Consider the following 13481-nt stretch of genomic DNA (forward strand, 5'->3'; position numbering starts at 1 on the left):
CTTTTGGCAATCGTGAATAATGTCACTATGAACATCAGTGTGCAGATGTCTGTCACTCTTCTCAGTTCTTCTGGGTATATACCCAGTAGTGGTATTGCAGGGTCATATGCCAAGTCTATAGTCAACTTCTTTAGGAACTGCTAATCCTCCACAGTCGCTGTACCATTCTGCATCTCACCAACAGTGAATAGGTGTTCCTATCTCTCTCCACATCCTTTCCAACACTTGTAGCTCTCTGTCTTTTTAACAGTGGCCATTCTGATAGGTGTGAAATGATATCTCATTGTAGTTTTGATTTGCATTTCCCTAATCATTAGTGATGTTGAGCATTTCTTCATGTGTTTTTTCACCATTTGTGTTTCTTCTTTGGACAAATGTCAATTCAAGTCTTTTGCCCAATTTTTAATTAGATTGTTTGTCTTTTTATTGTTGAGTTGTAACATCTCTTTATAGATCCTGGATATTAAACCCTTATCAGATTTGTGATTTCTGAATATTTTCTCCTGTTGAGTTGGCTGCCTTTTTACCCTTTTGACAAAGTCCTGTGAGGTGCAATAGTGTTTGATTTTGAGGAGGTCCCATTTATCTATTTTTTCTTTTATTGCACATGCTTTGAGTATTAGGTCCAAGAAACCACCACCTACTACAAGCTCTTGAAGATGTTTCCCTATATTTTATTTTAGTAGTTTTATGGTCTTGGCTTTTATATTTAGGTCTTTGATCCATTTTGAGTTGATTCTTGTATAGGGAGTGAGATAGAGGTCCTCTTTCATTCTTTTGGTTATGGATATCCAGTTGTCCCAGCACCATTTGTTAAAGAGATATCCTGTTAACATTAACTTGGTAGGTTTGTCAAAAACCAGTTGACTGTATAGGTGAAGGTTTATTTCTGGATTCTCAGTTCTATTCCACTGATTGATGTGTCTATCTTTATGCCAGTACTATGCTGTTTTGACCACTGAAGCTTTGTAATAAGTTTCAAGGCCAGGCAGTGAAATTCCTCCCACATTGCTCTTCTTATACCTACTACTTCTGCCTCGTATATTCTTCTAGATTTGGCTTCTGCTCTCCATGCAGGTCTCAGGTTAATTATCACTTCCTCAGGGAAGCGGACTTGGCCCAATGGATAGGGCGTCCGCCTACCACATGGGAGGTCTGTGGTTTAAACCCCGGGCCTCCTTGACCTGTGTGGAGCTGGCCCATGCACAGTGCTGATGTGCTCAAGGAGTGCCCTCCCACGCAGGGGTGTCCCCCCGTGTAGGGGAGCCCCACGCGCAAGGAGGGAGCCCAGTAAGGAGAGCTGCCCAGCACGAAAGAAAGTGCAGCCTGCCCAAGAATGGCGCCGCACACACGGAGAGCTGACACAACAAGATGATGCAACAAAAAGAAACACAGATTCCCAGTGCTGCTGATAAGGATAGAAGCAGTCACAGAAGAACACACAGCGAATGAAGAAGAACAGAGCAGACAACTGGGCGGGGAGGGGAGAGAAATAAATAAAAAATAAATAAAAAAAAAATTGTCACTTCCTCAGAGAAGCTTTCCTTCACAGCGTTTATCACACAACTGATCCTATTTAGCAAGTACCTGTCTTTGATTTTACCAGTCTCTCCATGGCTGCAATCTGACCAAGTCACTTCCTTGCTTCACTGTCCTCAGTATAAAGTACAAACTAACATGGCTGTGGTTTATTTCACCATTTCTTTCTGTTGTCACTCCCCATTTCAAGCTGGACTGAAGTTCTTTCGTTCCCCAGTTACTTGGTATTCTCTCTTACTTCCAGGTCTTCCCACAGGCTGTTCCTTCCAAGAGTGGTTAAATCCTTCCTTAGGACCTAATTTTCCTCCCATGACAAGGTAGTTTATATTATAGTGATTGAGCACATATTATGGAAACATATCCTGTGTTTCATTCTCAAGTTCATTATTTAATAGCTGTGTGACCCTGGGCAAGCAACTTCTTTCTAATTCAATTTCCTCATCTATTAAATGTACCTTTATAATGGTTATTATGATGATTACAATATTTGATATGTAAAGTGCCTAAGACAGTGCTTATCACATAGTAAATGCTATGTGTTTGCTGTTATTGTATCTCCCTACTAAACTGTAAATTGTATGAGGACATGGACAAAAATATTGTTCACTACTGTATCTCCTGCACCTAGAACAGTATCTGGTACTTAGGATGTACTCAATAAATTTTTGTCCAGTGAGTGCATAAATGAAATTTTTAATGTGGACATAGTCTTTATGGTGAGTGGGACAAAGTTAATGAAAATGCTTCAAGGTAGAGAAAACCAGTATTCATCTCCTTTATCTCATCCCTGTCTTGTGTATTGGAAGTCACAAAACCCTTATGTAGAATCCATAAACTCTCCCCTTTATAAGTGAAGATGGCTTTTCTGTTGGTTACTACAAAAGTTGATAATGAGGGAAGCAGACATGGCTCAACTGATAAGAGTGTCCGCCTACCTTATGGAGGGTCCAGGATTCAATACCCAGGGCCTCCTGACATGTGGTAAGCTGGCCCACATGCAGTGCTGCCGCATGCAAGGAGTACTGTGCCATGCAGGGGTGCCCCCACATAGGAGTGCCCCACGAGCAAAGAGTGTGCCCCACAAGGAGAGCTGCCCTGCGTGAAAAAAGCGCAGCCTGCCCAGGAGTGGCTCTACACACACAGAGTTAATGCAGCAAGAACATGCAACAAAAGAGAGACACAGTTTCCCATTGCTGACTGACAACGCAAGCTGATACAGAAGAACACATAGCAAATGGACACAGAGAGCACACAAGACGGGGAAGGGGAGAGAAATAAATAATCTTTTAAAAAAAAAGTTGATAAGGAGTCTTACCCAAAGGACTGGCCTTTCCATGGCTAGAGGAAGAGCAAAATCTTTAAGGAATGAAGCATGAATGGGTAGGAAGAATCATCTTAAATCCTCCATGAAGTGCTTCTATTGGAAAAAAGCAACCAGGAGAGCGCTGAAGCTCAGGGCCTGCTGTATCAGAACTTTCTATTGCAGGTGATATAAAATCTGACCCAAATTGGGTCAAACTCAAAAAGGGAATTTATTGGCTCACGTAATTGAAAAGTCCCAGGTTAGGTCACACACATCTTGATTTGGTGTAACCAAAATTCAGTTACTGTTTCCATCTCTGCTCTCTACTTCCTCTGGATTAGCATTCCCTTTGTGGTGTCAAGATGGTTACAACAGCTCCAGATATTATATCCTCTCATATCCAAGTTTAGTGGGAAAGAGCAAAAGACTTGCTCTGATTGAGTTACTTGGCCATCCCTGAAAGAGTCATTGCAGCCTAGGGAATATGATGTGTTATTGACTTGGGTCAGGAATATGTGCTCCATCTCTGGAATGGGCTTCATTTAAACCACATGGTCTGAGGGTGGGTTAGGATGGTTATTTGATTGACTGTCATTGGATATAGTGAATGAATGCTTGGCAGGGGAAAAAATCCACTATTCTTACTTTTGGTAAGAAATTCAAGTATGGAAATGGCAGAAGAGACTTAAAATAGTTCAAATCTAGGAAGATATGCTTTTATCCTATAGACTCTAGGAGGCTTTCCCAGGGAGATGGTTATGGTAGGGGAGTTAGGAAGTCATAGTTCCCAGAATCTTCAGGGTCAGTTATGGCCATCTTTTTTTTTTTAATTCATTTCTTCCTCCTCCCTCCATTGTCTGCTCTCTCTGTCCATTCACTGTGTGCTCCTCTATGTCTGCTTGTATTCTCATTAGGCGACTCTGGGAACTGATCCTAGGATCTTCTGGAGTGGGAGAGAGATGATTATTCTCTTGACCACCTCAGCTCCCTAATCTGCTGCATCTCTTATTGTCTATCCTTTGTGTCTCATTTTGTTGTGTCATCTTGATGCACCAGCTCTCCATGTGGGCCAGCACTCCTGTGCAGGGCAGTACTCCGCGCAGACCAGTACTCCGTGTAGGCCAGCACTCCGCATACGCCAGCGTGCTACACAGGCCAGAACTTACTTTCACCAGGAGGCCCTGGGCATCGAACCCTGGATCTCTTATATGGTAGACAGGAGCCCAACTGCTTAAGCCACATCCATTTCCCTATGGCCATCTTTTTAGTCATCCATTCAACCGAACTTAGTATTGAGATTACTTCTTCCTTCCTGGCTTTGCAGTTCCTGTGATGCAAATGTGCTCTCATTTACTTTTGCAAGTAATGTCAACTCTTCTAAGCCAGGAACTAGCCTCTGAGGTTGATCCTGCGCCCCACCCACAGGGAGTCCTGAATACTGCCCACTGCCCTGCTCTGCTATTGTCTTTTACTTTACATCTGTCAAGATGGTTCTGCCTAGGTGGGAGGCAGGTTATACACTAGCCCTATACCTTTTTGTAGACTTACTTTTCTAGGGACTGGATTAGATGGCAATTTATATACTGTTTTTCCATAGCAGCATGTAGCTATGTATTTAAAAGCCATGGACATGTGATAAGAAAAAAAAATCCTCAAGTTCCTAAGTGCTTACCTGAGAATAAAGCAGAAGGGAGTACTCTTAGTTTCCTCGTGACCTGAGAATTCCATTATAAACAGTTCTAAGATGCAATCTTCCTGTCTCCTTTTATGAAAGAATAAATAATATTAGTGACAAGCAGGTTTTATTGCCTCCATCATCTGTGATCCTCCATTTTTAGCATTCTGAACCTTTACTCTAAGGCCTATTCTTGCTTCTTTCCAAATTGAGGAAAACTTTCCTTATTCTTAGATTAGGAGTTGAAACATTCCTACCAGATCTTGGGATCAGGAGATAGATTTTACTTTCCCTGGAAATAGAATTTAACACTCTCCACAGAAATAATGGAACCATTTAACCCCACCCCCACTCCCCTTGCATTATACCTTGGTCCCTACCTTTCCCAACTCTGAATTATGGAGTTAAGACCAGGGCTGAAGGTAGGGTGGAAGAAAGAGTCATGAGGAAAATGAGAGTTTAGTTCTGAATATCCTTTTCCTCTTGGTTGCAGTGCATCACCTGCAGCTTTCAAGTTTGTACTGTTGAACGAAGGTAGCACAGTGGTCTGGGGGCTGAGAGTTGGGCCGAGTCTTACTTTCTTTTACCAATTTGCAAAAGGGCCAGGATCCACCGAGACCTGAAATGCAGAAGACGAAAAGCCTGCATGGCAGATATGCGATGCCTAGAACAATTTCATCCAATGAATAGTACGTACTTGATAAACAGATTGAACTTGGCTGTGTTATGCATTCTAGGTGGGTATAACTCCTTGACAAGGTCCCCAGAGCTTTCGGAGCAGTCACCTTCTGCCCAGCAGTGCACTCAGGGGTGTCAAAGTTGCTTCTTAGACAATTACTCCAATGCATTCTAGATGTGTGATCGTCTTTTAGAAAGAAACCCAAATTTATTATGAGTGGTGACCTCAGAACACCTGAATTGAGGCTGTAAGTGCAAGCAAAATCCAGAATTCTGGAAGTGCTACTAAGCCTATTGACCCTTAAGAGCGGAGCGGTCCAAGCGTTTAATAACCTAGGCGAGGTACTCCAGAGACCTCAGACCCTGGGATAGCCGCCAAAGCCTCTAGGCCTGACAAGTCCTAGAGGCCAGCGGTCATGTTCACCTGCGATTCACGGGCTCAGGGCATCAGGCACTGAGGAAGACGTCCCTGGAGCGGGTTGCGCAGGCGCTAGCGGCGGAGAGGGCCCTGGCACTTCATGCTGCGCAGGCGCGGGAGCGGCTCCCGGCGAGTCCTGACGGCGGTGGCGGTGGCTGAGTGACCCGGGCGTGGAGCAGCGGTGGCAGCGCCTGGCGGCAACGGAGCAGCCATGAGGGCCGGGCCCAGTCACCGACAGTGAGTGGAGATGGAAGTGGGGGTAGCGGAGCGCGAGGGAAGCGGGGTGGCGGGTTGTAAGGATAGTTCGGCGTGGGGGGTGGGTTCTGCCTCCCGGGGGCGAAGGCGCGTGGGGGAGGACAGTCTGAGGTGATGATGGGAAAATTTAGGGCACGGGCTGCCAGATCAGCCGCCCCAGAGCTGGATAGCTTGGCGGAGGAAAGGGGGTGCGCCCTGCGGAGTGAAGGAGCCCACGGGAGGGGCAGTGTCCCATGATCTCCCGTTTGTCATCGACCCTTCTCCCAGGAGCATTTGGTCACCTCTCCTTTTCCGCTCCTTTCAGAGAATAGTAGTGCGTGTGCGAGGGGGTGGGGGGTGAAGAGGATGAAAGCTCTGCTGGAGCTGAAGAAGCCAACTATTAACCAGCTGGGGAAGGGCCGATCTCCCAGAGTAAGAGGCTGCTCTTGATGGAGAATGGAGGAGGGAGTTAGGAGCCCTCTGTTTAAAGTTGGTGTCTAGGGCAGAGGTTCTTAACAAGGGGTCCGTGAGCTTGAATTGAAATTTAACAGAAAGTATTATTCTTGTGGGGACATGTTGGTGCGGGTGTGATATGTTTGTTAATTGATACGCAGTATATTGTGGACTCAGTAAGGGGTCCATGGAACAAAAAGGCTAAGAAACCCTGCTCTAGGGAAAAGAGCTGGGGGCTTAGAATCAAACAGGTTTGAACCCAGGTCCACCAGTGATAGGCTGGTGGATAACCTTGGGCAAGTTCCACTTAACCTTTCTGAGCCTCTGGGAAAGACAGTATTTCAATGGGCTATTGAGGTTGGGAGAAATAAATAAATAAATAAATCTTAAAAGAAAAAAGGACTATTGAGAGCATCATGTATGTGATTGAGATTGTTTATGAAAATTGTAAACTGTAAGTACTATGCTGATGTCAATATATCACCACCAATATTACTGTGTTTTAGATCTTTCTGTAATTTCTTTGTCACTGCGAAGCATGTTGTGTGTAAAATCCAAGTAGGCATATACGTGCTTTATACATGCAGATCACATGTAGAAATACCAGTTTGTTCTGTGATGTGACAGATTAGCCATCAGACTTGTGTAAGGAAAATACCATACTCTGACACTTTTTCAAACGGTGTGTAGCTCCTTGAGAGGAAGGGAATTGAGAATGGAGGGCCCAATCTGTTAAATGCTTTCTGAGCATAGCTCACTCAGGTTCCCTTGTAACACATTTGGCTCTAATGTGCTTTATTATGAGTTGAGAAAAAACTGGTTTTAGACAAGCTGGGAGTGCTGCCCAGTGATGGGTGTGCAAGTACAATTTTTTTTTTTTAATTGGAAAAACTTTTTCTTTGCAAAGGAGTCAGGTTACCTCTGGGCCAGGTCACTTTTTGAGGTCAGATAAGCATAGAGTACCTTTTCAGCCCCTCTTTTTGTTTCCCTGCTGGCTCCAGGGTGGAGTGTATCTTAGAGAAAGACAGAAGCAGCTGTGCCAGAGCCAAAGATGTGGCTGGTTCTTTTCTCAAAGAAGGAAGGAATATTGCTGGAACTTTTGTGGTGGTGCTGGTTTGGGGTAGAGAAAGCAGAGGACCAACTCAAGCCATGTGCTTCCAAAGAGAGAAAATGGCCCTCTACCCATCTCATTTTAAAGAGAGGTGCAAATTCCTTTCACAAGGACGGAAAGAGGCAGATGCTTAAGTTTTGCTGGCTCTGAAGATTGAGAGCTTGGCATAGCAAGTCATTTTGAGTTTTCTGGGAAATTGGTGAGTGATTTGCCTTTCAGTCAGCAAAGGTCCAGGGAGTGGCTATACTCAATCCTTGAAGATTCACAGATAAGGAGAATTAATTATTTTTTAGGAATGGGGGAAATTAACCTTGTTGTCTATCTGGTAAAACGTGTTTTACCTGTCTTTTCTGGAAATGCAAAGTGATGTATCATTTTAAACTTTTTGCTCTAATTTCTTGGCCCTCCCAATAAATTCTCTGTCGTAATACTGATTATATTTTAGAGGTTAGTTTAAAAAAGGAAGTGTTTGTTGCTATTCCTATAGATCATCCCAGAATACAAATGTAAATGTATTCTGTCTTTGAGTACTGCATGGCAGATGAAGTAGAAGTATAGAATGTTAGAGTTGGCCTAGCCATCTTAATTTATTTTCAGTAATTAGACATTTTATTTTTAATTTTGGTAATGCAAATGCATTTCCCCTCTATTGGAAGTTTCCATCAGTTTAAACAAGACCATAAGTGCCATCCATGTTATGTTAAAATGATAAGAGTTTCAGCCAGTTTGTTCAGCCACGATGAGAATTTCCTGTCCTTCCCTCCTTTTATTCTTTCCTATTTGTGGCTACTTTTTAGTAGTAGATGACAGTTACCAAATGAGGAGTGCTTCCCCAGGGAGAGAGGGAGGGGTGGTCATTGCCTTGATTCCCTGTTGTATAAGCAATATGTTCAAAGTGGGAGATGAACTGTAGGGATGTAAGGATTTCCTGCGATGCCCTGACATAGCAAAGACTAAAATAAAAGGAATAAATTTATTCATTTTATTCTGATAAAATGAATCATTTTCCTTAAAAAGTACCTCATTTCTCAGGGAAGACTTTTTAAGGTATTCTTTTTAAAAACAAAATTATGGTGTTTTTACCCTTCTCTGTTTTACTGAGAATATTTGCTTGAAAACAGAATCTTTGTGTCTTAAGAGCCCTTCTGATCTTGCAACCCATTCCCTAACGGAAGTCTTTGTGATATTTTCACTGTAGCTAATTAACAATAGAGTACAGTATTTCCCCCCCTGACAAGCAGAGTGCTATCAAACTTAAAGGGAGACTATGTGGGAAGATGTTTTAAAAAAAGGGAAAACAGAGAGGAGAGTATATTTCACTTGGCAAGTGAGTTTATAGGTTAGACCTGATATTTGGAGGGTAAAGAATTCAAGAATGGATCTGTGGTTCCCAGTGGTTACCTGGGAACCAGAGTTTGCTTATCAGTTTTTAGCACAATAGTTAGCCTAGTAAATTGAGTAAATTGCTCAATAAATATTTTCTGAATGGAAAAATGATAAAAATCATGAATCATAATCAGCAAACATGGGTTCAAGTCTTACGCAACTTTTCTGTAGATCTTCAAATGATCTTATTTAACATCTCTGTGCCTCAGTTTCCTCATCTATAAAAAGATAATAATTGTTCTTTATTGTTGTTGTAAGGGTTAAATATGTTAATTTACGTAAAATGCTTAGAAGAGTACCTAAGTAAATACTAAAGAAATGTTTGTTATTTGTTGGATATATACCCTCTGTGTGCCCAAATCTATGCTGGTCATAGATGATTATGAAATAGCCCCTGCCTCTGGGAGTTCAGTCTAGTGAACTAGAGGAGACAGAAATATACAAGTAATTACAGTAGAATGTAATATCTTATTTCATCAAATCTGTGGTGCCAGTGACTGTATAGCTTATACTTATTTATTTCACATACCAGTAAGAAAGAAGAAATATTGCTAATTAGGTTGGCATGTCATCAATTGTAAGATGTATCCTGTTTTCAGAGATGTTAAAATGTGGAAAAAATATGTACTTTAGGATTGATATAGTACAGTAAGAACTCTACTATACGGAGGTATAACTTGTTATGAGAGTTGAGTGGAAGGCATTAGCTGCTGGGTACAGATATTGCCAGTAAAGGCATCTTACACTGAACTGCATAATAGGACTTCACCAGATGGACAAGGAAGTTAGGGCATTCCAGGCAGACAGTAAAGTCTGAAAATGAGTAGGGAGAGGGCATTATTGATGTATATTACCATATCAGGACAAGCAGGAGGAGGAAATGAGCTAAGACTTTGGCAGACTAACATTGTATAATGCAGCAGAACAGGACAGGAAGCTTGGAACATTTTTAGAAGAGACATGAACCTAATGCTTGGATTTTGAACTCCTAAAATATTGTAGCAACTTTAAAAGAGAGGTAATATAATACAATACAACACAATATATTAGGAAGTAAGGGTGAGTATGAGAAGTAAAGTGGCCAGAGGAAGGGCTGAAGCTTTATAGTTGACCAGATGGGAGATAAGTGTGAAGTCACTGTACTCTTGGTGAGAGGTGAATACTTTATTAGTCAGAGAAGTGTTTAATATCTATTTTTGTCTTTTCAATACCTCTCAAGATTTTGATTTTGTCCCTGTTAGAGCTCTGTAAATTAGAATAAAAAGGAATACAATTTAACAGGAAGAATACTCAATTTATTAAAGATGCATTTACTATAAAAAGGGAAATAATCAGATTTGATAACTCAGTTATAAAATGGTGGTTTGGTACAACACCGGACCATACTGTTTTCATGAGTGATTTCAGGTCATTTAGGGAGTGATTTAAAAGATTTCCTCCATTATTAACTTTCTAGGAACTAACTATAAACCATTCATTATAGAATACAATATGTTAAGAGTGGTATTAGAGGACCTGTGGGTGGAATGAAAATAGACCCTTAACCCCTATTTGGGAGATCAGGAAAGGTGCCTGGATGGAGGAATGCTCAAGCTAAGACTTGAAGAATGGGTAGAAGTTAGGTGAGAAGTAAGAGGAAGATCATAGGTAACAGAGGAACCATTGTAAAGTACAGGATTTTCTGTACATGGAGTAAACACCATGTCTTTTAGGAAAGTTGGATTTTCAACTTTATTGTACCAAGTGATATTAATACATATCTTTATACGAAACATTTTTCTTCCCTTCTGCAGAACTGCAGGAAATCTCAGAGCAGCTGTGCAAGTGAAAAATCAGAGCCTTGAAAAATAGACGTAAGGTTTCCAACTCTCACATTACCTCCATTGTTTTTCTTAAGGTAAATCTAGGCAGGTAAATCTTGGCAGCTAATAACTTAAGTCATTAACAAGCCGATTCTAAAATTAATATGGAAAGGCAAAGGGACTAAATGTTAGCCAGCACAATTTTGAAGGACAACAAAGTTGGAAGATTCATATTACCTGATTTCAAGACTTACTCAAGAGCTATAATAAGACAGTGTGGTATTGGCAAAAGGATAGATATATAGATCTGTGAACAGAACAGGGAGTCCACAAATAGACCCATGCTATTAAATACAGCTATTTGATTTTTGGCAGAGGTACAAAGGTAATTCAGTAGAGGAAGAATGGGTTTCTCAACAAGTAATGTTAGAACAAATGGATATCTTTATGCAGAAATAAAATGAATCTCAGGGAGTGGATGTGGCTCAAGCGGTTGAGCGCTGCATTCCCATATATGAGGTCCCAGGTTCAACCCCCAGCCCTGGTATTTTAAAAAAAGAAAAAAGGAACCTTAACCTTTTACAAAAATTAACTCAAAATGGATCGTGGATCTAATTGTAAGATGATAACAGATTTTCTTCTGGTCTCTTCCAGTTATTTTATCTTGAGGTCAGCCAAAGCGTTCTTAGATACAACTCCAGAAACAAGATTCATAAAAGAAGATATTGATAAATTGAAAACTTTTGCTCTGGAAAAGACACTGTTAAATGAATGAAAAGACAAGCTACAGACTGGGAGAAAATATTTGCACAGGCATAGGGCTTGTATCTAGAATATATAAAGAACTCAGAATTCAACAAGAAGAAAGCAAACAAACAATACAAAAATGGGCAAAAGATTTGAATGTTTATTTCACCAGAAAAGATATACAAATAACGCATAAGCTTATGAGAATATGCTCAACCTCTTAGCCATTAGAGAAATGCAAATTAAAATCTTATGAGATACACCCTATTAGAATGACTAAAATAACAGCAACAAACAACAGCAACAGAAGAAGATAACTATATTAAGGGTTAGTGAGGATGTGGAGCAGCTGGAACTTTGAGAAACACTTTGGCAGTTTCTTACAAAGTAAAACATACATTTACCATATAACCTAGTAATTAATCCAAGTGAAATGAAAACCTATGTTAACATAAAAACCTGTATGTGAATGTTAATAGCAGTTTTATTTGTATTCAGCAAAAACTGGAAACAACCTGGATGTCCCTCAACTGGGGAGTAGGTAAACAAACTGTAGTACATTCATACAATGGAATACTGCTCAGCATTAAAAAGGAACTATTGATATGTGCAATAGCATGAATTAATCTCAAAGGCATTAATATTAAGTGAAAAAAGCCAAACTCAAAAGTCCATATGATGTATGATTGCATTTATATGAAATTTCTGGAAAACTCAATGGAGACTAAATTAGTTAAGAGTAGGGGCACAGTTTGACTACAAAGGGATTTTGGTGGGGAGGGGAGGTGATGGAATTGCTCTGTATCTTGTTTGTGGTTGTGGTTACACAGCTTTATGCATTTATGAAAAAGAACCTCCAGATCCCCGTGCTGCTGACAACAACAGAAGTGGACAAAGAAAGAAGATGCAGCAGATAGACACAGAGAACAGACTACTGGGGGGAGGAGGGGAGAGAAATAAATAAATAAATAAATAAATCTTTAAAAAAAGACAAAACTTCTTGTGAGGGGGATGCTTTAAAGAACTCCAGAAATGTAGTTTCCTAAATATATTTGAATTTTTAACAATTTATTTTTGAATATATTTTACATAATTTGAAAGCTATGTAGTGAAAATTCTGAGAGAATGTAGATCCTTTAAGAATTATTTATTCATATATATTTTTAAAGATTTATTTTTTATTTATTTCTCTCCCCTTCCCCTGCGTTATCCGCTCTCTCTGTCCACTTGCTGTGTGTTCTTCTGTGTCTGCTTGTATTGTCAGCGGCACTGGTAATCTTTGTCTCTTTTTTGTTGCGTCATCTTGCTGCGTCAGCTCTCCATGTGTGTGGTGCCGCTCCTGGGCGGGCTGCACTTTTTTCGCGTGGGGTGGCTCTCCTTACGGGACAAAATCCTTGCACGTGGGACTCCCCTACACAGGGGATACCCCTGTGTGGCAGGGCACTTCTTGAGCGCATCAGCACTGCGCATGGGTCAGCTCACCACACGGATCAGGAGGCCCTGGGTTTGAATCTTGGACCTCCCATGTGGTAGGCGGATGCTCTATCAGTTGAACCAAATTGGCCTCCCTTTATTTATTTTTAAGATTTATTAGTATTTTTTAATTTATTTACCACCACCCCCCCCCAAGTCCCCCCCATTGTCTGCTTTCTGTGTCCATTCGCTGTGTGTTCTTCTGTGTCTGTTTGTATTCTCATTAGGCGGCTCTGGGAACCCATCCTGGGACCTTCTGGAGTGGGAGAGAGGCAGTTGTTTTCTTGCGCCACCTCAGCTCCCTGGTCTGCTGCGTCTCTTATTGTCTCTCCTCTGTGTCTCTTTTTTGTTGCATCATCTTGCTGCGCCAGCTCTCCCCATGGGCCAGCACTCCTGCGCAGGACAGTACTCTGCACAGGCCAGCACTCTCTGTGGGCCGGCTTGCCACATGGGTCAGCTTGCCTTTACCAGGAGGCCCTGGACATTGAACCTTGGACCTTCTGTATGGTAGATGGGACCCTAATTGCTTGAGCCACATCCACTTCCCTAATTTTATTATTTTAAGTAATTAATTTTTCCCACTTTATTGGAAAAATTGTGAGTTTATGGGACAATCATGCAGAAAATAATAGGATTCCCATATACTACCCCACCACCAATAC

The 13481-nt window shown here is 41.3% G+C and overlaps 1 protein-coding gene across 1 annotated transcript in view; it reads left to right on the forward strand.

The window, feature by feature from the left end:
- The first annotated feature begins 5671 nt into the window (after nucleotides 1-5671).
- FAM222B (family with sequence similarity 222 member B) overlaps nucleotides 5672-13481 on the forward strand; it is a 100464-nt gene continuing 92654 nt past the window's right edge. The window contains exon 1 of the mRNA XM_004449907.3: nucleotides 5672-5850. The gene's annotated coding sequence lies outside the window, so the exon portion shown is untranslated. The remainder of the gene's footprint in view (nucleotides 5851-13481) is intronic.

This window comes from Dasypus novemcinctus, chromosome 21 (assembly GCF_030445035.2).
Source record: "Dasypus novemcinctus isolate mDasNov1 chromosome 21, mDasNov1.1.hap2, whole genome shotgun sequence".
Classification (NCBI taxonomy): domain Eukaryota; kingdom Metazoa; phylum Chordata; class Mammalia; order Cingulata; family Dasypodidae; genus Dasypus; species Dasypus novemcinctus.